General features: G+C 54.2%; 1 long non-coding RNA gene across 1 annotated transcript; it reads left to right on the top strand.

The window, feature by feature from the left end:
* The first annotated feature begins 994 nt into the window (after window positions 1-994).
* Window positions 995-3,713, top strand: LOC144369859 (uncharacterized). Its single transcript, XR_013429688.1, has 2 exons — window positions 995-1,510; window positions 1,748-3,713. It is a non-coding gene; the product is annotated as an uncharacterized LOC144369859 (long non-coding RNA).
* Window positions 3,714-22,358: the final 18,645 nt, after the last annotated feature.

Below are 22,358 nucleotides of genomic sequence, written 5' to 3'. Positions count from 1 at the left end.
GACTTCCACCCCAAGCCCTCGATCTCTGCCCTTAAACCTGTGAAGACCCTGCCCTATTTCCTTAGGTTATTAGACTTGTGGTCAGGAGTGCCTCCTTCCCCTATCTGTCCTGACTTGTAAGATTTCTCTGCTGGCCCTTCTGAAGGGTCGACAGGGGTAGTGTGAACAGTCAGCCCTTTGGACCTGTGGGTTTCACATCTGTTGACTCAATCTGCCCCAGATCAAAACCATATAGGGGGAAAATACATACGAACATACAGACTTCTTCCTTGCAAGTCGCAATCAAATTAATAACTTACTTTATGCCTGACAAATTCTACATAATACAAGGGAGGGGAAATGTGGGATCTATGGAAACAATATCCCATTCCATGTCAGGACTTGGGCCTCCATGAGGTCCAGGAAGTGCACATCCCCCCACCTCAGAGATCAAGCCACAGCTGTAGACGCACTATTGCCCGTGTGCAAAGATAAATAAGCACAATGATGGTCATGCGCAGAAGGGCTTGTGGCAAAGTGGTAGTAACCTGGGTGTCCAGCAAGGTGGGAGTGGCCAAATAGAACTCCTGAGACTGGGCAGGTGAGCATGCTCGCCAAGGCTGAAGACACACGACCCCATTCTGAGACATCTATGTAATAACTAGTATTCTAATATGTAGAAAGTGATCGTTTTTTCCCAAAACATCCAGATGTAAATGTTTGAAACAAACATACTGGATAATAGAGGAATAAACCCATAGTGGTAATCTCCGGGGAAGGCCAAAGACTTTTCTTTATTCATATTTTAATTGTACAAACAGTGGAGGGAGGCTAGACGATGAACATCATCTTGCTCAATTCACAAATTCTCTCTCCTGGTCCAGCACCGAGCGTATCTGACTCATCCTTCTAGCTTGCCTATGGCCCCAAGTGAGTCAGATCAGGGCCTTTGCTATGCACGGCCGTGAGCCTGACCTGACACTAAATCTTTGTGTCACTCCCAAGAGAAGTAGCTGTCCCCAGCTGCAGAGGGGGAAATGAAGCTCAGCTGTTGAAGGTCACATGGACAGCGGAGTGTGGTGATCAGAACCTAGTATTTCAGCTCAAGCACAACAGGAGTAAGCATGGAAAGCAGTACCTCACTCTCACTGCCTTACGGTGCAGGTACTGATTGTTTTACTGCACAGACGAGGAAACCAAGGTGTCTAGAGAAGATCTACAAGATACCCAGCCTGTGTACAGTGACGGTGGGGCCTATTATTTCAGGTTACATTTCTGGATGACAAGACCCCAAGCTTTCAGATCCATGCTGAAAATCTCCTGCAGGAAGCCGGCAGGCTGCTCTGCAGCGTGCAGGGGGTTCCAGGGCCCTTGGCTGCTCTTGGGAGACTGCTGATGAAGACACATCTATCCAGGAGGGCACTGCCTGGCCATCCTCCATGGTACCTCGGGTGTGTTCTGGAAGAACTTGGCCTGAGTCCAAGGTGTGGATGCATGGGCTGTGTTGACGGACTGTCCCCAGGACAAACAGGTAATGGAGGGTGAAGCCCAGCAGAGGGGAGACTTCAGAAAGTCCCAGCCTCGGCTGGATCCTGGGGGGAGCTCTGGGATAGGAATGGGCCCCTGGATTATCTGGTCTCCAGGCAAGGACTTGGACTGCTGTGGTCCCCATCAATTGGTCACTGCCTGGGGGTCAGCCCTGGACAACTCGAGGTTCCATATACGTCTGTCAGCAAAGGAGTCCTGAGCAACCTTCAATATCCCACAGGCAATCTCCCAGAGGGTGCCCCTTCTCCTGGACACCATTGTCCTACCCTGGGACCGAGTATTCTCCTTATGATACCAGTCTTCTGCTGTGTGAAATGAGGTGAGTGTGGAATACTATGATTTAAAAAATCAGAAGCTTTCCTTCCAGGAGCCTATGACAAGGAGTTCTTAAGTAAAAATAGAACTGGCAGCTTGCAGCCACTGGATCCATTGATCCTTAATGTCCCTTTGGCCCACCTCCAGAACTCTACCCTAGGAAGACAGGTATTATCACAGCACGTACTCAATGTGGACAAGGGTGTTGATTGTAGCGCATTTCATACCATCAGGAAAGCATGTCCTGCTTGTCCCTCCATGAGCAAATCATTGGAGAACCATTGCCCATTGGAGGTGTGGAATAGCATGCAACAGTTAAAAAGAATGAGGTCACCTAAAGCATTCAAGACCTGGTAACAAAAAACACTGCAGAGTTGATGCCAAGCAAACCAGTTTTTGAAAAGGGTACATCCCATGTGTGCACGTTGGTACAATCTGGGGGAGAAGCGGGGGCTAACTGTATTTTCTTTAAAGACAGAACTTCACGGGCCGGGATTTCGGCTCAGTGGTAGAGCACTTGCCTAGCATGCGTGAGGCACTGGGTTCGATCCCCAGCACCACATAAAAGTAAAGGTATTGTGTCCATCTCCAAATAATTATATTAAAGACCTTCACAGCTATTCCAAGTTATAAAACTAAGATCTTGAAAAGCGGCTGAGCAGAGCACAAGGTGGGGAGGGGGCAGCTTCAGCCTGGCCACCCCCTCCCCGACCACCCCCTCCTTGACTCCTCCACCCACTTCTCCCAGGGGGGAGTGGCCGGCTTCAGGGCATCACCCCCTCCACCTCTCTCTGCTCCAGGCCCCGCCCCCAGCTGTCCCAGCAGGTCCTCCTGGGACATCTCATGTTGACATGGCCCATGCTGCCCAGCCTACCAGCGCTCAGCAGGCCTGCTGCCCCGGCCCTGACCCCAGCTCTCTGAGAGGTTGAAAGGCCACAGTGAGATAACCCAGCTCCAGCCACCCACCCCCAGAGGATGGGAGAGGCGGAGGAGCCCTGGGCTGCCTGTTCAGGGGCTCTGAAGAGCCCCCATGACGATCGTCCCCAGGTACTGAGCACTGGGTACGTGCCAGGCACCATGCTCGGCCCTTTACCATGTCCCAGCCTCTCAGCGAAGAGCAGGGACACTGGCACCAGCCCCTGGTGTTTCTGGGCTTGGCCTGCTGTCTGTGAGGTGGGCAAAACGGCACCTGCGTCGCAGGCTTGGAGAAGGGATTAAGTTCACATGTGTGTGCTGTTCCTTCCACCTCCTACCTGCACGTTACCTACTACACACACTCTTCTGTGTGTCTACCCCTGTACATGTGGGGACCCAGCCAGTCCTTATTAAGTGCTTTTGTTAATTTGCCTTTAGCATAGTAGGTAAGAGCTCTGCAGATGAGCTCCGGCTGGACCTGGTTTGATGAGCTCCCACAATATTAAGGAAGTCCGGCCACCGTGATTGACAGGCGGGGCAAGTTGTCACCCACTGAAACTCCTGCAGACCTGGGCTCTGACAGCTGCAAAACTCAGTGCAACTTGATGAATTTCTCCAACGGGACGAGAGCAGGGGCTAGGCCTGCTGCAGGGCTGGTACTTGGTCCTGCGAAAGGGAGTACAAGGACCTGGGTCCATTTGCTGCCCAGGTGCGAGGCACCCTTTCTATGCTATGGCACCTTCCGTGGTCTCTGTGAATAGCTGCTGTGGGACATGTGACCACAGCAGCCCCGCTCACGACCTACACTGCTGGGGACATGGGGAAATGAGCTGAGGTTGGCCAAGGGTGTGTGGGAGATCAACTTCTGGGCCTAAAGAGCCTCGTTTATCTCCTGTGGAGTGGAGGCCTTCATAGAGTGTCACCTTGCCATAATGAAAATATGACTTAAAATGCCACTGACTGAGGGTGCTGGCTGGGCACTTTATAGGTGCCATCTCATCTGACCCCCTATGACCTCGTGAGCGGCCACCTCTTCAAACTCCATTTTTCAGGAAGGAAGGACGAGCAAGACTGATGACATCACAGAGCGTGTCCCACTGTGTCCACCCTGCGCCAGGCCCCATGCTGAGCTGGGCACTCCCAGTGCTCAGACAGAAAGGCAGAGGGGCACAGAGGTGGAATCACCAGCCCCAGGTCTCGGGGACAGTCAGTGGCAGAGCTGGGAGGCCCATCAGAGCCCTCCTGGGCTTCTGGTCTCACTCCACCCAGGCAAGGGGTGGCTTCTGCTGGAAGAGCACCAGGGACCCCGTGTGGCAAAATGCTGCTGGACCCCAGAGTGGTTCCAACAGAAGTGGGAACCCTGGGCCTTGGGGAGGGAGGTGTGGCAGGAAGGACATCATCCCCCTCCCTCTGCCACCCAGGAGAAGGGGATTCCTAGGAAAGCAGCAGATTTGCTTCCTCTCATTGGCTCAAGTCAGAAAAGAGAAACAGCATGAATGTCCAACAAGAGCCCGGCTCACGGACTCACCCAAGGCCATTACACCGCGTCTGGGAACACAGGGGTTTGGAAAGAGAACGTTAGGAAAGCACGGTGGACACACTCCAAGGACAGTCATCCTAAGAAGAAACCTACTTTTTACCCCTGGCAATCAGACATTGAAGGCGTGTCCCAGGCTTAGACCTAATGGTAAAATCAAAGGCGATTTCTCATAGATTTTTTTGTTCTCATTTGTGTCTTCAAAGTTGATAAACCTAAATGCTTTATTTTCCCTCTGGAGTAAAACACTGTGGTATAGACACTACTTTTAACCCAACTTTTGTGGGCCTCAGTTTCCCCACTGGGATGATTCAAAGGTGAGCTGTCTCTCACCACCCTCCTCATGTGTTGGGGGTGTCAGAAGGTGGGGTACGCCCAGGGAGAGCTGCTGCAGGGACAAGGAGTTGTCGTGGTGGCTGGTTTTGACCCCTTGCCCTCTGAGGGTAGAATGGCCAGTTCTGCCCATTTGGCAGACGAGCACTCGTGGCCATGCCTGCCCTCCAGAACCTGAAGCCCGCTGGTGATCCGCAGCTCAAGTCCCTAAAGTGGACGTTGGGTGGCATCCTTTGGATCCAGGGGGCAGGTACATCTCAGGAAACACTTCCAGGGCTGAGTCCACTTTCCAGCAGGGTCAGTGGCTGCCAGAGTGACAGGATGTCAATCAACGGGCGCAGCAGGTCTCAGGGCTGCTTCCTATTGAAGGGGGCAAGAGCTGCTTCTGGATCGTCAATACTATCAGATGGCAGGACCGGCCATGGTTAAGGACAACGTGTTGCTAAACCACCGGCCAGGCCTTTCTCTAAGCCTGTCCTTGGGGGCAGGAGGGACGTGGTCTGTGCAGAAGAGGGTCAAGTGAAATCTGCAGAAGTTGGAATTGGAGAACACATTCTCCCACCAGGAGAAATACGTATGTGGTTCAGAAAGTCCCCACCTGGGACGGTGGCATGTCCCGTGGCCTGATGCCTTGCAGGGGCTCTGCAGGTGTTCGGGGACTCCAGCCCTTCCTCACTCCCTCCCCATCCAGGGCCAGTTGGCAAGTCTCTCCCCCACACTTGGGCATCTTCCTGATCATTTTCCAGATCACTGGGTTGGCTCTCGACTGCTCTGGCCTGCCACCTCTCAGCAGGATCCTCTTAAAACCCATCAATGAATTTTTCATGGGACTCCTGTGAGCTGGGGGTGAAGCTCGCATGTTGGGGTTAGAAGTCGCATTCTCGCCCCAGCTCGCGGGATCATAGGCACTTCTTGGGGCCCCTCATTGTAGTGGGGAAGAAACGGGGGCTCTGAGGGGGACAGTGCCACACCCAAGGTCTCACGCTTTTAGCCCTGGACATGCACAGGGTAGGCCCTGGTGCTACGTCCCGTGCACACCCTGTCCCCAAATCCAAAGCGACACATTCCCAGACTCCCCAGCAGATGCTGCTGCAAGGTCCTGAAAACGGGCACCCTTCTGCTAACGAGAGGCAGGTTGTAGTAGGGTTAGCAGCTCACCCTAGGCCGCGCAGTCATCCTGAAGCTGGATAAACTCACCCCCTGCCACGTCCATCCTTCTGGCTTGGTGTGCTGTCCCCTGAGAACACCTGGCCCCTGGCGCTCCTCCTCCCTGGTGTGCCAGACTCGGCCGTCCCCCAAGAGAGAGGGATGGATGGAGCTCTTCAGCCCATAGTCAGCCAGAGGGCAGCAGGTTCCTTCCAAACGCGTGTCTCTCCCTCCCTCCACACACACACACACACACACACACACACACACACACACACACACACACACACACACACCCCTCTGACACTTTTCTCCATTTTACAATCCCAAGCTAAGAGTGGCCTATCCACCCCCGAGATGTCCCATGAGGACGAGGTGAAGTCACACTTGCGAAGCACTTAGGCATTGTCCTAGTAAGAGACCCGCCTCACACTGATCCTCCCTGTCCCTATTACCCAGGGCACTCGGGAGCCACGTTGGTGGACCAGCCAGGGTCGGGGCTGGAACTCAGATCTCCTGACTCTATTGCTTTCTTTCTTAATGATGTTGTTTCCAAGGGGGGGCCTATCAGGTGCAGGGTGGGCTGCCTGGGGCTGGGGGGCTGGACACAGCTTCCCAGAGGCCTCAGAGGCTCCACGGAGTCGTGACTGGTCCTCCCACCTGGGCCTCCCACCCGGGCCTCCCCACACTGGAACCCCTGTGGCCTCACCTCCACCCTGCTTTCCTGCCAGCTAACGGTTTCTGCTTGCCTGACTCCAGGGCCATTTTTCTGCCTGAACAGCCCAGAAATCTAAATGTGCGCTGAGTGGGGGGCAGGAAAGCTTTTACTTGTGAGAATCACTGGGGAGTCACAGCGAAGGCAAGAAAAGGAGGGGATTTACCTGGAGGTGAAGCCAGGCCCCCTCCATTCACCAAGGGCTCAGAAGATGCCTGTCAGTGGGGCCAGCCCTCCTCAGAGCCTGGCCAGGAGCCCTTAGAATCCCCCACGAGGGCGTGGCCACCTAAACATTGGCAGGACACCAAAGATGTCAAGGCACAAAGACGGAATTTAAATGGTGGTGGGACTCGAAGCACAGAGATGCCAAAGAAAATCCTCTAGAAGAGACTTCACAGAGCACCAGCAGCTCCCCCTCTTGAATCTTGATTAATTGACCAGTAGAACATGGAAAGGTGACATGTGGGGACAGCCGAGTCTTGATCATAAGAGGTCTTGAACCTTTGCCTCCGGGTCCCCTGAAAACTTGCTTCAAGTCAGCTGCCTTGTAAGAAATCCCACCCATCTGATGGCACAGGCTGTGAGGAAGACCAAGCTTCTTGGAGAGGTCCTTGAGAAGAAGGCGCCACGCAGAGAATAAAGAAGGCCAAGGAGCACCCAGGCCCCAGGTAGGTGCGTGAAGGAGCCGTCTTGGAAGTGGATCCTGCTGTCCTAGTAGACCCCTGGTGGATCAAAGAGAAACCACCCAGCTGAGTCCTCCTTAAACTGTTGTCCAGGAAAATCATGAGAAAATTAAAATAACTGTTTGAAGCTACCACATTTGGAGGGTAGTTTTTTACACACCCATAGAATAAACAGACTGATCACCACTTTCCTCATTTTGCCATACCACCAGATTATCATTCCCTAAAGATTCTCCTCCTTGAAGTCAAATATATATATATATATATATATATATATATATTTTACTTTGTAAGCATTTAGACCAGTATCATGGGCTATGGGCTGATTTGTAAGTGTCCCCTCAAAATCCATGTGTTGATGTTCTCACCCCAAGTACCTCGGGGTGTCTTTAAAGAGGGGTCATCAGGGTGGGCCCTGACCAGTAGGACTGGCTTCCTTGGAAGAAGAGGAGATGAGGACCTTCAGAGAAGGAGGCCATATGAACTTGAAGATGGCCATCCTTCGGCCAAGGAGAGGCCCTGCAGGGGAGCGCATGCTCACTGGGAGGACAACTATAAACTCCCATCGACAAAATGAGGGTTTGATTCAGGGGGGCCCCGGAGAAGCAGGGGCATTGAGAAGGCCACAGAATGTTGACGGGAGAGTTGGGCGAGAGCCAGGGCTGCTTCCTGACTCCACCCCGGCTTCCCCCCAGCCCCTGTAGTTGTGGGAAGTTTTTATCATCAAACTGGATGTTCAATCTCTCAACACAAAGGGACAAAATTTCACTTAGACACAAAAGATCCTTCATAGTCTATCAGCCACTAACCCATTAGTGTGAATTTAGGGACTGCGTTTCCTTAGTGGGATCCGATCTAGAATGATATGAATGCACTGGGGAATTCAAGGCTGCAAATCTGGCGGCCCAAGAAGGGGGGGCTCCCTGCCCTGGTTGAAACCCTGCCCCCCAGTGATGGTGTGAGGAGGGGGCCTGTGGAAGGTGATTGGTCAGGAAGGCCCTCCAGAGAGATCCCTCCCTCACTCCCCCACATGGAGACAGAGCCAGAAGACACCGTCTGTGAACCAGGAAGCAGCCCTCACCCGGCCCAGATCTACTGGCACCTTGGTCTTGGACTTCCAGCTCCAGAACCGTGAGCACTACAGGGTGGTTCACAAGCCACCCAGCTTGTGGCTTTCTACGGGAGCCCTAATGGACCATTTCAGTCTGCTTTTTATGGCTGTGACCAAAAGACCTGACAAGAACGACTTGGAGAAGTTTGGCTCCTGGTTTCCGAGGTCCAGTCCACAGTTGGCCAGCTCCACGCTCTGGGCCAAGGTGAGGCAGATCATCATGGCGGACGGGCATGGAGGAGGGAAGCGGCTCAGGACCCAGCAACCAGGACACACTCACCAGGGACAAACTCAAACCCCAAAGGCACTCCTCCAGTGACCACCTCCTCCAGTGACCCACCTCCTCCAGCCACCACCCAGTTACTCCATATCAGAGGATTAATCCACTGGGTAGGCTTCAGCTCTTAAAGTCCAATCATTTCACCTCTGAATGTTCTAGCAGAGTCTCACACGTGAGACCTTGGGGACACCTCATATCCAAACCATGACACCTCTCTTTAAAAAAAAATCCTCCACATCACATGTGCAATGTGGCCCTGGGTACCCTGACCCGGGTGGTGGGTTCTGGGGTGCCAGGAGGGGTGTCTAGTCCTGTGCGCTCATTCACTCAGCCTCTGTTCTGTCTAGAGTCAGATGGTGCCCTGTTTCCCTCGGGCCCCGGTGGGCGAGCCTTCCCTGACACACGACCCACTGGAGAGTAGTAGGGGAAACTCTCTCCTTTATTTTTTTTAATTGATCAGCCTCAAAATGTGATGCACTCGGCTGGCTGCACCTTGACCTGGGTGGTGCTAATGGGAGTCACTGGGGGTTGTGCCACTGGGAGCCTTCAGGATCCACAGCCCACGGGGCCACGTCACCCATGCACCAGTCACACCTGAACCTAAGGAGACCTAAAACGACTTCCTGCAGAGGACTGGGCCTCAGGAACTCGCCTCCCTCCCCAGTGCTCCCTGGGCTCACCTCCCGAGCAAACACTTCCCCTCCTCCATCGTCTCCAGACCTGGTTCTGAGGAGCCCAGTCCAAGGTGCCTGCCACCTCTGCAGAGAGGGCTGGGGCTTTTTCCTGGGTGATGCTTCGCTGGGTTTATCCTGGTCACACTGCTGATGCCCGGAGAGGGCAGTCCCCGCTGCTTCCTGAGCTATCCTGCACTTTGCAGCCTTCCTGTGAAGCTGAAGAAGCCCCCCTGCTCCTGTCCCTTCTCAATTAGGCAAAGAAAGAGCCAGTGGTTCTGGACATCCCAGGGCCTGGCTCAGAGCTGCTTGGGTCCGAGCCCTGTGCCAGCCTGGGCATGAGAGAGTGGATATGGCCAACTCCTCCTCCCCACATCCCACTGGAAAGGGAGTGGCCTTTACAGAATCTTATGGGGACAAGAGGAGGGGGCTAAATGGATATTCCCAGGATCCAGAGGTCACTAAGCGACACAGTTAAAAAATAATAATAATCTTCCCTAGAAGTTGGGAACAGAAAATCAAGTTGCCACGAGTCTGTACAAGCATGAGAGAGAGAGAGAGAGAGAGAGAGAGAGAGAGAGAGAGATCACTAGGTATCAGCTTGCCCATACCTGGGCAGTCCCCAACCAATATGCATTTCCTCTGGCTCTAAGATTTGTTTTATGGGCTGTTTTTTGGGGGAAAGAAGTAGAATAAGGTTTTTGAAATATCATCACTGAATGCTTCTAAGAAGACTCAGAACCCTGAGCAGAGAGGAAGGTGGAGTTGCTTCCCTGGGTAGGAGCCACAGGGAGTCCAGGACAGTCTGGCCAGCTCTGGATGGGGCTGGCCAAGCCCAGGGCAGAGGAGGTCATCTTGCAGAGATGCCAGTGGACCACCCTGGGCAGGGCTGCTCCGCAGGGCTCACAAGTGGCTTGTTCTCTCCAAGACAGCTGGGCACCGGGCTCGGAGGAAAGGTTGGAGACAGCGTGTGTCTTGGCAGAGCCGGCGAGGAGGGTCTGGGAGATAGTCTGTTTATAAGAAGGGTGTTTGCATCTCCTGTGCTTATGCAGAAGAAAGCCAGCGTGGACTCCAAGAGGGCTGGAGCCTGGGGGGATTGGAAACGTGGAGAGAGAGATTTTGGGGTAGGGAGATGGGAAAGTGGGAGGGCTGGGGGCCAGCTTTCTGCACCTCTTGAGCCGTCAGACAGCAGAGGGAGGAGGGCAGCAGCTTCCGTGCTTGCCCCATGTGACCGAGGCACAGAAAGCCAACCCAGGCTTAGGTCAACTGTCACTGACCGACATTTTCCAATACCCTTAGGAGGAACCTAGGCACATGCTCATTCAGCGGGCCCGATCACCACCACGGAAATACCAGGACGTGACCTGGCGAAGCATGCCACCCACCACCTGGAGATGACGCTTGGCATCAGGATGCTTGCATATCAGCTGGTGTGAGCTGGATTCCTCTCAGAGGGGACCAACAGCCCCAGCTTGCCTGGAACTCTGCTGACTTTCAGCCTCTGATGTCCTGCATCCTGGGAAAAAATCTGTCTGTCCTTGGAAAAACATTTTGGTTGGTAAATCATGCTGACTACACACAGAGCTCACCCTGGGTCTTTTCAAGCACATTGGTGATTCCGTTGCCAAAATAAGTCCCACTCCACTGTGGCCTGCCTAGCGCCATGCTGAGCCCATCAACGTGGTCCACGCATGTCCTCGATGCTGATGTCCTGCCCCGCCTCCCCGGTGCACATACCCCTTAGCTGCTGCCCGTGCCTCATGCAGGAAACTGACATGGACCTTCCTGGAGAACTGACCTGGGCTGCATCAAGCTAACCAGCTGGAGATGGGGCCTGCAGGGTCCCAGGCCTCGGGTGAATGCAATGGTTCTCAGCCAGGGAACAAAGGGTACGTCTAGAGACAATTTCTGTTTTCGTGACTGGGGGCATGCTACTGAACTCAGGTGGGCAGAGGTCAGGGATTCTGCTGAGTCTCCTACGGTGCCCAGGTTATCCCCCAAGTGTCACTAGTTCCAAGGTGGAGAAACCTCGGTGCAATATGGCATCAGCTTCTCTGTCGCCTGATTGATTGACAGACACCTTCCCTCTTGCTCCCCTCCCACAAATCTCCGTTCTCTGTCCTCCCTCCTCAAACCACGCAAGTGCGGTTTGGACACCAGAAGACAGCCCAGGATATTTGAGAAGAGACTTGGGCTGCTCCTGAGGGATTAAACCCCCTGCCTCCTGTCAGGTTCGCAGGAGCAGCAGCTGACAAGAGGAGTCTCCCAGAGTGATTGATTAAGGAAATGCACCAGGAGAAACCAACGGAGGATGAGGGAAGACGACGCCCAGCCAGGGTGAGATCTCAGCAAAGCCTCGGCTTAGCCTGATCCTTCGGGGGGGCCTTGCTGTGTAAATTATAGCTCAGAGCGGGGCCCAACATTCCAGGCAAAGTAGTGGGGGCTCGGGTGCTGACCTGCCATGTCTGAGCTTCCTACAAAAGCAGTGCTGAGTTCAGATGCTCAATGCTGTCCCCCATCGAGGGCCATCAGCTCCTGGACTTGCAGGCAAAGCATCCTGTATCCTCTGAGCAGACCTCCAAAGACAGTCACAGATGCAGCCACAGGACGCACGAGGTCATAGAGCTGAGGACGTTATCCCAGGAGGGGTAAGAGACAGGGACTCCAGGTGGGGCTCCAACAGAGCAAATCTGCTGAAAACCCAGGTGACCCGGTTAAAACCAATCACCCACTTCTGATCTGCAAAGTGCCGGATTCTGCACATGTGTCCCTCCTCCCCAGGAGCCAGCAGACGGCCATAAAGGGTTGAGCACCCACGAGATGAGTGGGTAGCGTGGTATGACGCCCTCGCCACCGGTGTCTGCCATGCCTTCCCCTCGCCTCCTAAGAGGCTGCAGACGTCTCTCCCTGCTCGTGATTTATTTGTCTCTAAGGTTGTTCCTTAAAGGAAGCACATCTGTGCATCAAATCCACCCGGCTTCATCAGCTGAGCACTCACCACTCTCTGGCAGACAGCCCTGCCTCCAAAGAACCATCTTCAGAATGTTCTTGAAGCCATGCGTAAGCTGGAGGATGCTAGAGAGCCTCAGAATTTTCTTTCCAAAATTGGCTGCGGACCTTCATTCTGGGCAGGGCGAATTTCCAGTTCCGTGGGATTACCCAGGAGGACCTGGGCCCCAGGGAAGTGCCAAGACTGAGCGCCTCTCCTTGGTGCCATGGAATTGCCATATCCTTAGGTCTCCTCCTTGGCAAGGGATGCTTCGACAGTGTACCACAGTGGACGGCTCATGCCACTGACAGTATTGCCTCGCCATTCTGGAAGATGGACGTGTGGGATCACAGCATGGGCAAGGCTGGCTCCTCCTGAGAGCCACGAGGCACGTCTGTTCCATGCCTCGCCCCTGCCGTTGGTTGGCAGACTTGGGCTACAGACGGTGTGCCCCACCTCTGCCTTCATCTTGACGTGGGGGTCTCCTTGTGTGCATGTGTCTGTGCACAAATTTCTCCTTTTGATGAGACACCCGCCATATTGAATTCGGGACCCCCTCCTCTAATGTGGTCCAACGCCTTCAAGGACCCTGTTGGGAGGCCCTGGAGTTTAGGGCTTCAACAGGTGGGTATTTGGGAAATGCAACTCTGTCTCTTACAGGCGTCTCACGGCAGGACGGGCTGCCATCCCGTGTTGTTGGGATGATGTTGGAGTGAAGGGTGGAGGTGAGTGTTCACAGGACAGAGGAAGGGAAGATGGCCGGGTGACAGACAGGTCACCTATGGTGAGAATGAGCCAGCCTTGGCCCACAGCCTCTGCCAAGCCTCCCGGTGGCACCAGTGTCTCCACACCCTCTGTGCACCTCTTCCTATCTGCCCACACCTGCCTTTCACCCCCACATGTTCCCTTCCCCCACCTGGGACACACATACACACACACACACACACACACACACACAAACACACACACACACACACACACACACACACACACACAGATTGGCCCCAGTTCCAGGTTGGCTGCCCCCAGCTTGCTGCAGGTAACCCTGACCGTGTCGTGGACACTCTCTCTGAAGACTCTGTCCCAAGGTTTGTGGATACCCTGGGCAAGGCGAGGCCCTTGACATCACTCCTCCTAGGCCACAGGCACCTTGACCAACAGAGGTGGGAGCCAACTGATAAGTGCTCCCGTCCTGGGGCCCTGGCAGACACTTCTGAGATGCGTTTCATAGGACTCCTTGGGTCCAGCAGAAGAGGCACTGGACGCCTATGGTGTGGCCAGGTCCTCCGGCTCCTGCCCTGATCTTTTTCCTTCTCCGTGGGGTCAGGTCCTACGTTGGCTCTCTGTGCATGAACCTTGCCTCCAGCTCTGCTCTCAGACTCAGGCTAAGACCTTCTGGGCACTTCCACAAAAGGGAGTGGGCTTCTGCCTGGTGCCAACAGCACATCCCACCTCCTCCAACTCCCTCCCATGGGGACAAAGAAAGCTTTCAGGGGACAGCATTGGGTGGGTGGGGAGAGGGGGTGGGCAGGGGCTGGGACACCTTCTCCTTCCTGTGAGCTGAGATGGGCTAGGGGCTTGAGGGAATCCCCTGGGCCACTGAGTAGCTCTATTCCCAAGAGCCCTGAGGCTTTCTGCAGCTAGTATTTGGAAGTGGGCTGGTCCTCCAAAAAATAAATAAAGCCACCCTCCCAGGAGCCCCATCCCCCGTCTCCATCCCCATCCCCCTCCCAGGAGCCCCACACCTGCAACCTGACTGGAGGGTGGAAACCCCCCCTGGTCTCTCCTCTCCATGGGCAAAAGGGGTTTTATGGTGTGCTGAAGGGCTGGTCTTCCCCACCCCACCAGCCCTGGGATCATGCGGCCACCTTGCTGGGGTGCATGCTCTCTGCCCAGCTCTTTGCAGTGTTATTTGCAACAAGAGTTGTGGAAAGTGGGATTGTCCTGGGTTTGCCGAGTACAGAAATGGAGACAAGAAGAACCAGGAACTGTGGGTGCTGGAACCTGCACACACCAGCTTTTCCCTGCAGATCATTGCTCAGAAATTTCCAGAGTCAGTGGTTGAATGTGGCCATGATTATAAAAATTATGCATTAAGGCATAAGATTGCAGCTTCGTGGTTGGGCACCTGCCTCGCACATGCAGGAAACTGGCCCTAGCAGGAGCGTTGGTACCCTGGAAACTGGCGATCGCTACACAGCAGGTGTCATGGTTCAGACGTGAGGTGTCCCCCCAGAAGCTCGTGTGTTTGACAAGGCAAGAAGGTTCAGAGGTGAAATGATGAGGTTCCGAGAGCCTTAACCTAGTCAGCCTGTGAATCCAGGGGCATGGATTAGCTGGGGTCACCCTAGGCAGGGCGGGTGTGGCTGGAGGAGGCAGATCCCCGGGGTTGTCTGTGGGGTGGATAGTGTCCTTGTTGAGCAGAGCTCTCCCTGCCCCCTGACTGTCATGTCCTGAGCTGTTCTCCTCCACCAAACTCTTCCCATGGCACAGAGCAATGGAGTCATGGAATCGGCCGTCTATTGACTGAGACCTCTGAAAACCATGAGCCCCAAATAAACTTTTTCCTCCTCTAAGTTGTTCTTGTAGGGTCTTTTGGTCACAGAAGCAAAAACAAAAAAAAAACAAAAACAACTAATACAGCAGGAATTCCCTCTCCCCACAACATACTCTGTCCCATGGAAAACCATTGTTAAACATTTACCAGCTGAGACAGGAGGATCATGAGTTCAAAGCCAGCCTCAGCAAGGGCAAGGCACTAAGCAGCTCAGGGAGACTCTGTCTCTAAATAAAATACAAAATAGGGCTGGGGACATGGCTCAGTGGTTGAGTGCCCCTGAGATCAATCCCTGGTACCAAAAAAAAAAAATTGGGGACAGAATGGTGAGGACAGAATTCAAAATACATTCACTCCTCCTTCATGCTTAGCTTCCTTTAAAATTGTCGAATAAAAATTGAAGGTCTTGAAGATGTGGGACATGAGTTGACATACTAGACAGCACAGAATGACAATCACAATCTCATGGACACCTACAAGCTCCCCCTCCCCAGCACTGGGGTGTTGAACCCAGGGGTGCCCTACCGCGGAGCTGCACCCCCAGCCTTTTTTACATTTTATTTTGCGACAGGGTCTCGCTAAGTTGCCGAGGCTGCTCCTGCCTCAGCCTCCCAGGCCACTGGGATGACAGGAGTGCACCACCACAACCAGAAGTACAGACAAGGGTCCCAACCCTGACTTCAGCCCTGAATGGGGTGTGCACACCAGTTTCCTGGAGTCCACAGCTGAGGGCTACACCTGGTGGCTGAGAATCGTGACAGTCCTTACTGAGCACCTGTGCATACCGGGGTGCATACTTGTGCATACTTGGGCAAGTGCTTCAAGGTAATTATCCCATCTCTTCCCACCATAGATGCTTGGACATTGAAATATGCTGAAGAAAACCCACTTTATGTTTCTATTTCCCCCAGTCAAACATTACACAAACCATTCCAAGCCTTTGGAATAGAAGAGCAAAGAAAAAAGAAAGCCCAATTCATAGATATCCTGGTTTCTCTTCTGTCACTCTGTGTCTTGAAACCATCATGTAAACACCAATCCTGGCAGTCAGCAGTCTGTCGGCCAGCAGGCCGGAGCAATACCTTCAAAACCAACTTTAACACAATCAGAGGGACCCTCCCCATAAAGATCTGGTCTCCCTGACTCGACGGCTGAGTCTCCCCTCTGCCTGCCCGTGCCTTGGTCACAAAGTAACTGCCCACTGCCCTGATCTATCCACATTTGCTGAGTGCTGAATAGACCCAGCTCCCCTGGTTGCCATCTCTGTGCCCTCAAACGGATGGCTTGGCTTAAAGGGCAGTGCCCATGAGCTCCCCGTGTGACCATTCCAGAGAGCACTTGCTTGTCACTTGTGTGGGTGTTGGGGGTTATGGCTCCTGGTCAGCAGGGCTGTTCTCTCAGCACAGACGGATGCAGGAGAGGTGGCGGGGCGTCTGGAGGCGCCCCCTGAGTGGCCCACGGCCCTGCCTCCACACTCCTGAGCTGCAGCCTCCCCCCTCCCTCTCTCCACCATGGCCCCTGAGAGCAGGAGACCAGGGAGGGGCTGATCAATCACAGGACTTTAAAGGACTGCTGGCGTTTGGACACGATGTCCTCCAGTGTTTCTCTTAGCTACATGGTAACACCTGTTTGTTTAGAACTCACAGCAAATACATCTTGGAGAGGACTTTGATCCCTGGCAGCTGTGTACGTGTGAGTGAGGCCGAGTCCCAGGGCAGAGAGGACCTGGGAAGGAGGCGGGCTGGGCAGGTCTCTCTCATGCCCTCTGGGCTTGGCACCTCACCCCAGGCCTCACTCCAGCATGCCATGCTTGGAGACCAAAGTGAAAGCAATAGCCCAAGCTCCAATGTCAGAGGGTCCTGGTTCAAGTCCCGGCTCTGCCACTTTCCAGCTGCATAACCTTGGGCAAGTCACTCAACCTCTCTGGGCATCACTTTCTTCATCTGTAAAATAGACATGATCATAGTTCTTGAAGTCAGTAGCTTGCACGGGTGTAAATGGGATCATGCACTTGAAGAGCCTGGGGTAAGGCAGGAACCTAACAAATCTTTGAATGACAAGACCTTTGGCTGTGCTTACTGGAAAGGCAGAGTAACCCTGTAACTGAAATGTTACAGACGGCAGCCCTACGAGCTAGCCCCATGACCGCCTGTGAGTTACTCCCCTCTCTGAGTCTTGGTCTCCTCATCCACAAAAGGGAAATGATAAATCTCTCCCTAAATGAGCCGAGGCAATACTTTAAAGTGCTTAGAACATACCTCAGCACATGGCGCCCTCTGTAGACATACCACCTCCCTTTCGAGTGTAATGAGCAGCAGCAGCAGCTGCTGTGTGACCACAGGTATTGCCCCTACCTCTCTGAACAGCTTCTTAACAGAAAAGGGTAGTCATAAAAATAACAAAGAAGAAAAAGGGTAAGCCTTCCTGCCAGGTAGAGTTGAGGAGGTCATGAAGTGAGATCACAGGGGGCAGCGGGAGGGGGGGACGACAGCCACACATTGGGGTCATCCAAGGACAGATGGTGCCACCTTTGCCTCAGTTTCCCACGTGGCACCTCAGATGCTTTCTCCCACCTAGTAATTCTGACACGTGGCCCTGAAGGCTGTAGGTGGACAAAGACCCCTTTTCCTGCTGGCCTCCTCCACTGTGTCCCCTTTTTGTGGAGTAGCCTATGGCAGCCTCCTCCATAACCACAAAGACTTGCATCTCCTCCTCCTTCAGGTCCTGGTGTGTAGGGGCAGGGGCCAGAGGCGGGAGGGCTGAGGGAAGCCATCCCTGCCTGGAGAACTACATTTCCCAGCATGCCTTGCAACTAGAGGGTCATGTGGCTGAGTCCTGGCCAATGGTAAGCAGGTATATGTTGCTGGGACCCTAAAGATGCCTCTGTGGGTGTCTGACCAGCAGCAAGGGCTCCTGCTCCTCCTCCTTGCCTCCTCCTTCCCATCTGCAATGTGGAGACTCTGTGCTGGAGCAGCACAGAGTGTCCTCCATCTTGAACCACCCTGTGTCTCTCCCTCCTCTTATGAGGACACCAGTCCTACTGGATCAGGACTTATGTCCTCATTTCACCTTAATTACCTCCATAAAGTCCCTAATGCAGCCACAATGGGGGCCACCTAGGAATGCAGTGGGGACACAGTTCAGTCCCTGCTGTCCCCTCTCAGGCAGACAGTTGGACGTGTACCTCCACAGCATGGCTGGCATGTTGGTGGCATGCTCCTGGGGCCAGAGAGAAGCCAGGGAGGCTGTGGACAGAGGCTGGCCTTCCCACAAGCAGGACCTGGCTGGAGGGGGAGGGAGAGGGGCTATCTGCATCCCCTCCTCCTCTGTATGGAATGGAACATGACTCAAGTTCACAGAAACTCAAATCCTGCAGCTTAACCAAGAAAAAAGGAAATGATGCTTATGAATGCCCCCCCCCAGAACAGCACATAGGAACATTGAGCAGGAAGGGAATCTGCTGAACCCCGAGGGGGCGGGACGCTGGCGCTCCTGGGGCCTGGCCGGCCACCCCCACTTCGCTTTGCTCCTCACACTTGCTCCCAGGAGGCCAGCTCCTGCCCAGGGAGCCCGAAGAAACCACGTGGAGAAGTCATCAGGACGTCAGGCCACCTGACCAAGGGCGTCTGCTCTTGAGACCCAGGGACCACCTCTGCCCAAGTGCGTCCCTGAGCATACAAATGGATGCTTGAGCCAGGATCACCATCAGGATCCAGACTGTCCCCTGAGGCTCCTGTGGTCACCAATGCGACGGTGTTCAGAGGTGGGACTGTGGGTTGACTGGATCACCAGGGCTTTCCTCCCCAGTGGACCTAGCTAGGAGTGGGTGGGTCCCTGGGGACATGGCCTTGGGGCTGTATCTTGTCCCTCGCCCATTTCTTTCACTCTCTGCTCTCCGCTGCCTAGGGGTAAGTAGCCTTCCTCCCCCTCGCCCTTCCTCCATGATGCTCTGCTTCTCTGCAGTAGGGAAGCAATGGAGCCAGGGCCGAATGTGGAACTGAAACCTTTGAACCCATGAGACTAAATCCACCTTTCCTCCTCTAAGTGGCTTTCCTCAGGTATCTTGTCACAGCATCAGAAAGCTGACTGATGCCATGGCTTTGGGGATAATTCCTCACACACCCTTTGTAACTAGAACCCCGGGTGTTCTCTCTTTAGAGTTGCTAAAAAGAAAGTACCACAATCTAGGGGACTTAACAATGGAAATGTATTCTCCCATGGTTCTGGGGGCCTGAAGTCCAAAACCAAGGAGTAAGCAGAGCCGTGCTCCAACTCAAGGCTCTGGGGAGAATCTGTTCTGTGTCTTTCTCCATTTCCTCGATTGCTGGTGATCCTTGACCCTCCTCACCAAGGGCATAAATTCATGGCTCCACTCCATGCCTCTGCTGCCACAAGGTGTCCCCCTGAGCGTCTCTTATAAGAACAGCAGCCATATTGGACTAGAACCCGCTTCATCCAATACCAACCTATCTGAATTTGACTACCTCTGCAAAGACCCTATTTCTCAATCGGGACAAATCCACAGACACTGTGAGTCAGGACTGCCAGGTCTCTCTGGGGAGAATCCAGTTCAACCCCCCTACACAAATAGTCAAGGTAGGTAGTACATTTTGTGGGTGATCAAACCAAGGCTCAGAGAGGTGGAGTGACACCAGAGAGAGTTGGGGGGGGAGAGAGCAGCACCCCTTCCCCTTCCGTTGCCCACCATCCCCTCCTGACATCTTCTCCATCCAGCATGGCACCCAGTAGATGCCAGAGTGGCTCTGTCCTCTGGTGTCCAGGTGGGTACAACCAAAAGGAGACCCCCACATGGGGTCACAGGACGGGAAGCCCCTTGGGTTGGGTTGTTTGTTGCATGTCTCCCCTGCAGGGCCACCTCAGGCTGGTGGCATCCCTGAGGTCCCAGCTGCCCCAGATAGTGCCCTGTACACGCCCCCTCTGGGCTTGGGAGCCAGGCCCTCCCCTCCCCACCTCAGCACTAGAGATAACCACTGCACTTCCCTGGGACCGTCCCTGGGCCCTGGGCGCTCTCAGTTTTACAGGTCACAGGGCTACACTTCCTCTGAAGGCCTCAGGAGGGACCATCCTTTGCGTCTTCCCATTTCGGGGGGCTCCCGCCATCCCTGGGGCTGTGGACCCACCACCCCATCCCCCACTCCTCTGTGTGGGCCAATCCCAGGGCCCACCTGGGAGATCCAGGACGATCCCAACTCAGGACCCTTGGCTTCTTGACACCACAATTTTTAGGGTGTGGACAGCCTATGGGGGCCACTTCTCGGGCTCCCCCGTTGCAGGACCTTGGCTTTCCCTTAGGCTGCCTGCACCTCTGGGGGCCATCTCTCCAGCCAAATCCCTGAAGAGCCCCAGGGGCTGCTTCCCTGCCTGGGACCCTGCCCAGCACCTCCCCTGCCCCCCTCCCCACGGGACCTCCCTCTGGAGCCCCCTGCACTCAGCCGCCTTTGGCTTCTCCAACTTACAGGTTCAAATCTATGTGTGGACGCAGAAATGTTGACCAACTCTATAGCCTGGCGCTGTGTTGAGCTGGGTCCTTCTGGCGAGAAAGCAGGGTTCTGTCTCCCTGCAGCGACAAAACACAGAATAAACCTCACCACTGTGCACCTGGCCAGGTTGGGAAGGAGGCTCAGCCTCAGGGAGCCTCCCTGTTCTGCGTCCCGGCTTATCCATGGTCCTCTCTCGCCACCTGCTGGCCAATATGTAGAACTGCGGGCAATTTTCTAGCACGCGCTAAGGTGGTCTGAGCCCAGATGCCTCCTGGTCACTAAGCAGCAGAGAATATGAGTTGGGGACAGTGGAAACCAAAACCTAAAGCAAGCAAAGAGGCATCGAGCTGGCCCGGTCCATGGCAGCTAGGATGCAGGCTCCAAACCTCGCCTCCTATTCCCAGCTCCATGAGCTCAGGGAAGCCATTACATCTCTCTGCTGAGTGTCTTCATCTGTAATAATTGTCCCTATATCACTGGGTTGTTTTGAGGGTTTCTTGTGACCCAACAAAATATGATTTTGTGGTTGCTGTTATGGGTACTGTACTGGATGGTACGAATATATCATCTCTAATCCTCGCCACCACCCCGAAATTGGGTGTCAGTGGTTCTGCTTTATAAATGAGGCAAGAAGTTCAGAGAAGGTGACTGACTTACCCAAGGTCCCACAGCATGAAATGTCAATATTGGATTTTGAACCCAGATCTCCCCACTTCCTGTGTCTACCCACATCCTTTCCAGGGCTCCGTATCTCTGAGGATTTCAGGATTAGCTAGTTCACATCACCACGGTGTTCTAGGGTTCACCTCAGCCAGCACAAGGGGAGAGGACAGGCGGGTAGATGGTGGCACTATTTATTCTTAAAGAAAAGCCAGGGAGCAGGAGGGCACATCTAGGAACAGACCTTAGATGTGACCTTGACGTCACAGCCGCCTTCTCTTCTAACATGGTGCCCACGATGGCAAAGCGCTTGCCCCACAGGGATTGTGTTCAGTGACAACCTTAAGGGTGTGTCTTAACCTCAGTCTCATCCACTAGATAGGACCCCATGGAGGCAGGGACTTGTCTGTCTGATCGCCACCTTGTGCTCAGTGGCTGGCCGTGGCTGCACAGGACAGGTTCTCCACAGTCACCCGAATGAATGAGCAGATTCACTCACGTGTGAAGGTGGTGATGGTCTTAAGGGGACTTGTTCCACCAATGGCTGCTCTGTGGTCTGAGGACCTGGGGCTCAAATAACTTGAGAGGAAGCTACTGCCCATGGGCAGGATCTGTGGAGTAGGTGGAGGGCAGCGGTCAGTGGCTGCACCTCGAGGCTACAGTCAAGAAATGGACTCACCACAGGCAGCCAGGGTCACAGACGCACGGGGATTTGCAGCCTCCAGAGCCCAGGACAAGACGCAACCAGCTCACCTTGTTTGAATAAGTTTGGCTTAGCCAGACGCAGCGGTGCACACCCGCAATCCCTGCAGCTCGGGAGGCTGAGGCAGGAGGATCGCAGGTTCAAAGCCAGCCTCAGCAATTTAGCTAGGCTTTAAGCATCCTGATAAGACCCTGTTTCTCAAAATTAAAAAAAAAAAAAAAACAATGAAAAGGGCCGGGGATGTGGTTCAGTGGTGGAGCACCCCTGGGTTCAGTCCCTGGCACCACAAAGTGAGAGAGAGAGAATGAGTTGGGCCTTTCCCCAGCCCCACCCTGTGTGATGGACAGTCTGTGGTTTCTGCAGTTCCTGGTGGACATTCATGGTTTCTTGCCACGATCAGGAGGGACCCCCCATCTCCACGGTTCAGCCCCGTCTGCGCCTATGGGGAGGTGAAGGCTCAGCTGCCTCCTGATCACATGAGTGTGGCCGAGACGGGTCACACCTGGTCTCCTGTGTGAGTTCCCTGGCCACCTGGGAAGTTGTTGACCTAAGGGAGCCCCGGCCGACACCCCTTAAAGTCATGCAGTTTGTTGTTGGGGAGAAGTTGACATCACAGCCAAAGACTCATCAGCCAACCAGTCAGTAAACAAGCCAAGGCGAGGTGCAGAGCCCGCCCCCAGGGCCATGCAGAGCGCTCCTGGGGTCTGTCCACGTC

This window comes from Ictidomys tridecemlineatus, chromosome 2, assembly GCF_052094955.1.
Source record: "Ictidomys tridecemlineatus isolate mIctTri1 chromosome 2, mIctTri1.hap1, whole genome shotgun sequence".
Classification (NCBI taxonomy): domain Eukaryota; kingdom Metazoa; phylum Chordata; class Mammalia; order Rodentia; family Sciuridae; genus Ictidomys; species Ictidomys tridecemlineatus.
Note: the sequence above shows the minus strand (reverse complement) of the source record. Positions and strands in the feature narration are given on the sequence as shown.